Below are 8,074 nucleotides of genomic sequence, written 5' to 3'. Positions count from 1 at the left end.
CGCTGTATCCAACTCTTCCAGCTGCCCTGGTGACGGGTGGCTCACTGGGTAATAATGGGGTTGCGGCTAGCTGTATATTATCAACTGGCCCTAAGCCTGAAATTCATGGTGTCACGCCAATATTAGACATGGCCACCATGAATTTCTAGTACCGATAAAAAAAAACACAACACACAGAAAAATATTTTTATTATAAATAAAACACAACACAATTAGTGACTCCATCTTTATTGAAATAAAGAACCCCCCTCCTCAGTAATCCTGGGTCAAGGGTCCCGCGCTATCCAATCCGGATCCAATATCACCTGATCAGTTTGCTGGAAGGCAAAGCGATCAGATGATGTGTCAGGTTCAAGGGCCTGAATCACATGACACAGCAGCTGATTGTATAAACGGCTTTTATACAATCAGCTGATGCATCAGTGCAAAAAATCCCCCAAAAAACTACACACTTCAGTGCAGACTCGACTTATAGTGTCAGCTGATTCCGTCAGGTGACCGCATCAGCTGATCATTGCCAGGTCTGAGAAAGAGAGAGAAAGAAGAGAGAGAGAGAAAGAAGAGAGAGAAAGGAGAGAAAGAAAGTAGAGAGAGAAAGGAGAGAAACAAAGGAGAGAGAGACAGGAGAGAGAGAAAGGAGAGAGAGGGAGAAAGAGAGAGAGAGAGAGAAAGAGAGAGATAAAGAAAGGAGAGAAAAAGGAGAGAGAGAAAGAATGGAGAGAGAGAAAAGAGAGAGAGAGAAAGGAGAGAGAGAAAGAGAAAGGAGAGAAAGAAAGGAGAGAGGGAAAAAGGAGAGAGAGAGAAAGAAAGGGGAGAGAAAGGAGAGAGAGAAAGGAGAGAAAGAAAGGAGAGAGAGAAAGGAGAGAGAAAGGAGAGAGAAAGAAAGGAGAGAGAGAAAGAAAGGAGAGAGAGAAAGGAGAGAGAGAGAAAGGAGAGAGAAGAGAGAGAAAGAAAGGAGAGCGAGAAAGGAGAGAGCGAGAAAAGAGAGAGAGAGAGAGAAAGGAGAGAGAGAGAAAGGAGAGAGAGAGAAAGGAGAGAGAGAAAGGAGAGAGAGAAAGGAGAGCGAAAGAAAGGAGAAAGAGAAAGGAGAGAGAGAGAGCTCACAGTTGATGTCCGGCTCCTCCCCTCAGTGCATGATTAAATTATAATTATAAATATATTATAAAATAAAAAAAAAGTTCTTTACCAGGACTACAACTCGCAACCTAATGCTTCTTATGCAAGTGCTCTATCCACTCAGCTACTGCTTCTAATGATGAAGGTAGGCAGATTTGGTAATCTTAACTTCTGCAGTGCTGAAGTCTCTGCTGAACACGCAATTCACTTGATTGCTACGTGGAGCTGATCAGAGCACTCGTGTTCTGTAGCAGAGCTGACAGTGTCGTGTGGATTATGTCAGACCTGGAAGGGTATTTGAGGATTAATAAAGGGGTGAAACAGGGTGGTTTTTGTCTTTTATTCAAAATAAAGGATTTTTCGCGATGTGTTTTTCTTTACTTTCACTTTCAGTTTAATCATGAAAGCTGTCTTGGGGAGATGCCTGGCATGATTAAACTCATTATTACCCCGATTGCCACCGCACCAGGGCAATTCGGGATGAGCTGGGTAGAGTTCCGGGACTGTCGCATCTAATGAATGCGGCTATTCTGGGCAGCTGCTGGGTGATATTGTTAGGGTGGTGGGCTCCCCATACCGTGGCGCTCCCCATCCTGACAATACCAGCCTCCAGCCGTGCTGCTTTTTCCTGGCTGATATCAAATATGGGGGGAACCGCATTTTTTTTTAAATTTATTTATTTATTTTACAGCACGATATAATTAAAAATAAAAAAAAATAAATTCTTCACTGGGACTAGAACTCACAACCTAATGCTTCATAGGGGAGCTCTCTATCCACTGAGCTATTGCCTCGATTGTTAAGGATAGGCAGATTTTGTAATCTTGAAGCCTGCAGTGCTGAATGAAGTCTGCTGACACCGCAATTCACTTCATTGCTATGTGGACCTGATACAGCGCGATGGTGTTCTACGGTGCTGCTGCATCTTCAGGGAGCAGAGCTGACAGTGTCATGTGGATTACGTCGGACCTGGAGGGGTATTTGGTGATTAATAAAGGGGTGAAACAGGGTGGTTTTTTGTCTTTTATTCCAAATAAAGGATTTTTCGCGGTGTGTTTATTTACTTTCACTTTCAGGTTGATCATATAAGGTGTCTCGGGGAGACGCCTGGCATGATCAACCCCGTTGTTACCCCGATTGCCACCGCACCAGGGAAATTCGGGATGAGCTGGGTAGAGTCCGGGATTGTTGCATCTAATGGATGCGGCTATTCCGGCTGGCTACTGGGCGATATTGTTAGGCTGGAGGGCTCCCCATACCGTGGCGCTCCCCATCCTGACAATACTAGCCTCCAGCCGTGCTGCTTTATCCTGGTTGGTATCAAATATGGGGGAATCTGCATTTTGCGGCTGTGATTGGTTGCAGTGAGACAGCTGTCACTCTGCTTGGGGACGTGTCTGACTGCAACCAATCATACGCACCGGTGGGCGGGGAAAGCACGGAATAACTAATTGACTAATGAAGCAGCAGCCATTTTCTAAAGAGGAAAAGACACCGCAGATTTGTGACAGACGTGGAGCGAGACGCCCATGATCGGTGAGTAGGAAATGGAGAGGGATTGTGCTCGGGGCGCAGGACTCATGCAGATAGCAACATGTGCACATAGCCTTACTGTGAAAAGCCACGTTTATGGTGATCGAACCGTTCTCGAACGTAACTCGAACTGTCGAGCTTTTAGCAAAAAGCTCGAGTTCGAGTTCGATCTCGAGCACCCCCCAAAATCACTCGAACATGAAATTGGCGAACCTCAAACCTCGAACATCGCTCATCTTTAGCCAATATGTACTGTGATTTATTGAAGCAGAGCATGATCCCCTCCCTTCATATTCCATCATGATAATGACCTCAAACACACCTCACAAGACAACCACTGCCTTACTAAAGAAACTGATGGTAAAGGTGCTAGACTGGCCAAGCGTCTCTCTAGACCTAAACCGTATTGAGCATCTGTGGGGCATCCTCAAATGGAAGGTGGAGGAGCACAAGGTCTCTAACTTCCACCAGCTTTGTGATGACGTCATGGAGGAATGGAAGAGTATTCCAGGGACAACCTGTGAAGCTTTAGTCAACTTCATGCTTGAGAGAGTTGAGGCAGTGCTTGAAAAAAATGGTGGCCACTAGTGATGGACGAGCATGCTCATTACAGCTCATTACTCGATCGAACCTTAAACATCTGAGTTTTAAAATGCTCGAGTTTTCCATTATTTTCAATTATACCCGATACTGGAGTAGTGTTGGAGAAATCCGATGCTTGATTGAGCAGTCACAAGCATACTCGCCCATCACTAGTGGCCACACAAAATATTGACACTTTGGGCACAATCTGGCCATTTTCACTTTGGGGTGTACTCTTTTTTTGTTGAAAGTAGTTTATACATTAATGGATTTGCGTTGAGTTATTTAAAAAGCACCAAATTTACACTGTTATACAAGCTGTTACATACTGTATCTTCAGTGTTGTCCCATGCAAATATGTAATCAAATATTTACAAAAATGTGAGGGTGTACTCACTTTTGTGATATACTGTATATCAATCTACTCAGCTCTACCTGCACTATAACAGTGCCTGCAGATCGGTCTGCATTTTCATGGTGACAGGTTCCCTTTGATTATTTCAACATTTAGCAATTGATGAACAGACACAGAACTGGTAACAACTAGCACTATACAAATATTCTTGGTATGTGGTAGGAGAAGGCAGCAATGAATTATAGCAAGTACAAAAACAGTGAGGGTATTGCACGTGATATGAGATGTTTACCGAAACCTGAAGAATTGACACATCTTTGCTAACTCATGGAACATGATGGTTGGCTGTGAAATGGATTAATCATACCCTGACTTTCAATCAATAGTTAATATAGAAATGACTATACAGTTGAGGCCAAAAATTTTGAAACTGAAAAAATTTTTGATTTTCACAAAGTCTGTGGCTTCAGTGATTTTAGATCTTTTACTTAGATGTTTCTGTGGTTACTAAAGTACAATTATAAGCATTACTGTATATAAATGTTTACACTTTTATTGACAAATACATCAAATTATGCAAATTCTCAATACCTACAGTATTAATCCTTCAAATTTTTCAAGATTTCTTTAATTTGCCCTGGCATGATATCGGCTTCTGGACCAAATCCTGGCTGTGTCAAGGTCAGAATGACGATGATGATGAGACTCAAAGGATCTCTCGATATCCGGCTGCCGAAGCGAAAAATATGGAACGCTTCACGAATTTGCGTGTCATCCTTGCGCAGGGGCCATGCTAATCTTCTCTGTATCGTTCCAATTTTAGTATATGTGCTGCCGAAGCGAGCACATATACTAAAATTGGAACGATACAGAGAAGATTAGCATGGCCCCTGCGCAAGGATGACACGCAAATTCGTGAAGCGTTCCATATTTTTCGCTTCGGCAGCCGGATATCGAGAGATCCTTTGAGTCTCATCATCATCGTCATTCTGACCTTGACAGCTGGTGACCCAGATGGGACCACCGAAAAGGGTGAGTCAGAGCTTCCATTTTCCGGACGTCTGGGGGCTACTCCACAAGTATCCAGGTGTCGCTTGATAGGATTGATCACCCTTCATTTCGCAGGTAACCATCATATACATTGTGTGTGCTGTTTTACCTGTGGTTCGAGAGACACCTGGCGAAAGTGGGTGGTCACTAGTCCGGAGAATGGTAGTGCACCGGAGACCTAACGGTGTGACTGTCACCCGCCGGTGGGCTAGAAGGACCCAGCTCCCATAGGGGCTAGGGGTAGGTTGTAAAGTATCCGGCTGTCTGTATTTCTCACTGTAAGTAAGGTAGAAATGGGGGGCTCTTTGAGTAGCTGTTTATTTGTATATAGTGTATGGTTAATCAAGCTTGTGATTTCTCTGTTTGGTTCTCGAAGAGTTAATTGTCTGTTATTGTTCACGGAGGGAGAGAACATGGAGGCTAGAGATGCAGCTGCTGTCTTTGTTCTGTGAAAAAGAAGGGGGGTCAGCCCCTCACTAGCTGCTTACACAGGACAGAGAGCGGGAGTTGTATTACGCGCTGACACTCAGAGGAAGAAAAAGGTGGGGGCCATATGTCCACCAGCTGCTTGAGACAGAGCGGAGATCATATTACACAGCTCGGTCTCTGCTGTCTTTTAGCTAAGAAGCAAGGGGGGTGGAGGGTGAAGAGGCAGACGCCGGGGGTTAAAACAGCGCAGCTCTTTGGAGCGAGGAGAGAGGAGGGGTCAGTGGGCTAATATACAGGAGGTGGCTGCAGTCTTTGTATAGTACATTAAGTTGTAATGATTTGAAAGAAAAACAAGTGTTATTTCGGTTTGTATTAGAGAGAAATTAACGGGTTCATGCATTTTTCAGTTTTTTTAACTTGTTTGTTTTTGAACAGAAGTATGAGAACTAGCGATTCCCCTGTGTTGCGGACACAGCCACTGTTTGTTAGATATTAAATATTAGATATTAAATATTAGATATTAAATATTGAATATTAAATATTGAATGTTGAATGTTGAATGTTGAATATTGAATGTTGGATAGATAATAGACGAGGCGGGAAGGGTTCTGTTAACTTAAAGTGGATTTAGCGTATTCCCCAGCGGTTTAGGCGCATGTCACTGTCTGCGTGGCAGACGAGGCGGGAAAGGAACTCACTTTAGTTAAGGTAAAAGTGTCGGAATTAGCGTATTCCCTTGCGTATTAAACGTGAGTCACTGTTATGAGGCGGTAGGTCTTCATAACGAGACGGGAAAGAATTTCGGTTGGAGCCGGCCGGTCCAATTAAGCACTGTATACTCTGTTCAAAAGATAAATATGTTGTTTTTAGTAAAAGCTGAGAACGCTGTCGCCCTAGTTACAAAAAACGGAAAAATATATAAAAATTGCAAAAAAGTTGTGTAATATCGTTGGACTACCACTAGATGGCAGGCTGCAACCCATGTATTGAAGTTGAGATTAATCTGTAGTGAGTTTATAATGAGGAACAAAGACCCCATTCACTGTCTGTTGCTGTTTGTAGAATCACTAAATGTTTTTCTCTAGCGGTGCCTCATTGTTCTGCTCTAGAAGTCATTATATCTGGTGCTAATCAAATCTCTCCTTTGTATGCTGAAATGCAAATTTACAGGCACTAAAAGTATCCCTGGTTTACTACGTAGTTCCAGCCACTCCCAGTACACCCAGGGAGTCACAACATGGATGCTGCACCCGGAAGTCAGGTGCATGGAACTTCCTGTGGCAGCCGTCTTGCTACACCCACTGATGGCAGTACACCTCATAAGCCACACCCCTCGCAATGGCTCTTTGTTCAAAGCTCTCCACCCATCCCCCGGTGGGAGGTGTTCTGTGGTATAAATTACTTACATATTTGAATAAGTATAAATAGTATATTTGTTTACTCAGTTATCCCATAAGTGCAAGTCAAAGATAAGTAAGTGAAATTTTTACAGAATTGATGTGGAAAGATCTGTTCACATAAAATCAATTGGTATTTTAGAAGTCCTGCAGCATTATATCATAAAATAAAATAGAGGAAGGTAAATATATATATCTTTGTACTGTGTTGGTTAATTTAAAACAAAAATTGTAAATGACTTACCCCTACTGATGTCAAAATGTATCAAATCCATTTGTAAAAAGGAATTAGGAAAAATGTATAATGCATCCAATGTAGATATGGGTAATGAATGTGTTCACTGCTACGTCTTTGTTATAACAAAGGATGAGTTTTTTTCTTCTTCCTCTCTCGCTTTTAAGAGACAAGGATGGAATGTGTCTTGATGGAATGTGTCTCTCTCCAATAGTAACGTAAGTTTGGTTTAACCCTTAGAGTTCAGGATTTCCCATTTTTAGTTTGCTGTTTATATCTGAATAGGGAATATTAAATTTTATGGGATGTGCGATATAATTTGTGTTGTTTTGTGTTTAATGGCGATTTATTTGAACAATATATTTTTATTTTGTGACTCTATCACCTTTTCTGTTTTTACGATTATTTCTAAACCATTTATATATTTTTGCAGGTTAGTCGCCTAGTCACAGCTGTCATTTAATCATGTCTCAGTCGTTTCTACTATGAAAGGTTTTTCTTTTCTTTATGGATACAGTGTTTATTGTAAAGTTTTAAAATTTCCCAGTAATGTATAGTGTTCTGAGATGTACGTTACTTTCAGTGTTTGTTCATTTTAGGTTTTAGTATGTGGCTAATTTATTACCTGCTGTTTTATCTTTTCTTTTAGGGAATACCAGTATAAAAATGTTGAATTTTGCCATATTGGTAAATAAACAATTAAACAAGGGGGGAATAAGGTATTAATTATATTCTCCAGTTTCTTGGAGGGCGCAGCAGGCATATTAGATAGGTTTTGAAGCTGACCTTTTTCCCATAGGTTATGTTTATTAGATTATTACGAGGTATATCTGTTAACTGAAATAGGAAAGTCTTGTCTTATATGTTTATTTGTTTATTTATTTGTTTGTTTATTTATTTAGTATTCTCAGTCATGTGAAGTATAGATGACCACTAACTGTATTATGATCAGAGATAAAGTTATAAGAATGATCTAATGTATATTTTTTTAGTTTTTGTTTTTATAGATGAAATCAGATGGTGGTCGATTCTGCACTGGATATGCTGCTGTTTACACCACATGAGGTAGTCTAAATTCGACCACTCCCTCCAATCCTATTGATACAGGAGACAGTGATGCATTAAATGCCTCTCTTGATGGGTAGAACAGGAGTGGGTAAGAGTCTTTAGAGGTGTATGTAGGTTGTAGATTTCTTCCTGTTGTCAAATGAATTAGGTATGCCGAAAAGAAAGTCTAGATCTGAGCTGATGGATTCGGATGAAGATCCTTGCACAGGTGCAGCTGACCAAGAAGCAGTGAACGGGCCTAGAGTTGAGAGTCTTTCACCAATACCGACCATGCCTTGGTGACATTGGTCACGTCAGTGACTTCTGTTA

The 8,074-nt window shown here is 41.5% G+C and overlaps 2 non-coding genes across 2 annotated transcripts; one reads left to right on the top strand and one right to left on the bottom strand.

Annotated features, from left to right (window-relative positions):
• Positions 1-4,326: 4,326 nt before the first annotated feature.
• LOC142258614 (U6 spliceosomal RNA) lies at positions 4,327-4,433 on the bottom strand. Its single transcript, XR_012727823.1, has one exon. It is a non-coding gene; the product is annotated as a U6 spliceosomal RNA (small nuclear RNA).
• On the top strand, positions 4,415-4,521 carry LOC142258629 (U6 spliceosomal RNA). Its single transcript, XR_012727826.1, has one exon. It is a non-coding gene; the product is annotated as a U6 spliceosomal RNA (small nuclear RNA).
• The last annotated feature ends 3,553 nt before the right edge of the window (positions 4,522-8,074 follow it).

Source organism: Anomaloglossus baeobatrachus, chromosome 1, assembly GCF_048569485.1.
Source record: "Anomaloglossus baeobatrachus isolate aAnoBae1 chromosome 1, aAnoBae1.hap1, whole genome shotgun sequence".
NCBI classification, from domain to species: domain Eukaryota; kingdom Metazoa; phylum Chordata; class Amphibia; order Anura; family Aromobatidae; genus Anomaloglossus; species Anomaloglossus baeobatrachus.
Note: the sequence above shows the minus strand (reverse complement) of the source record. Positions and strands in the feature narration are given on the sequence as shown.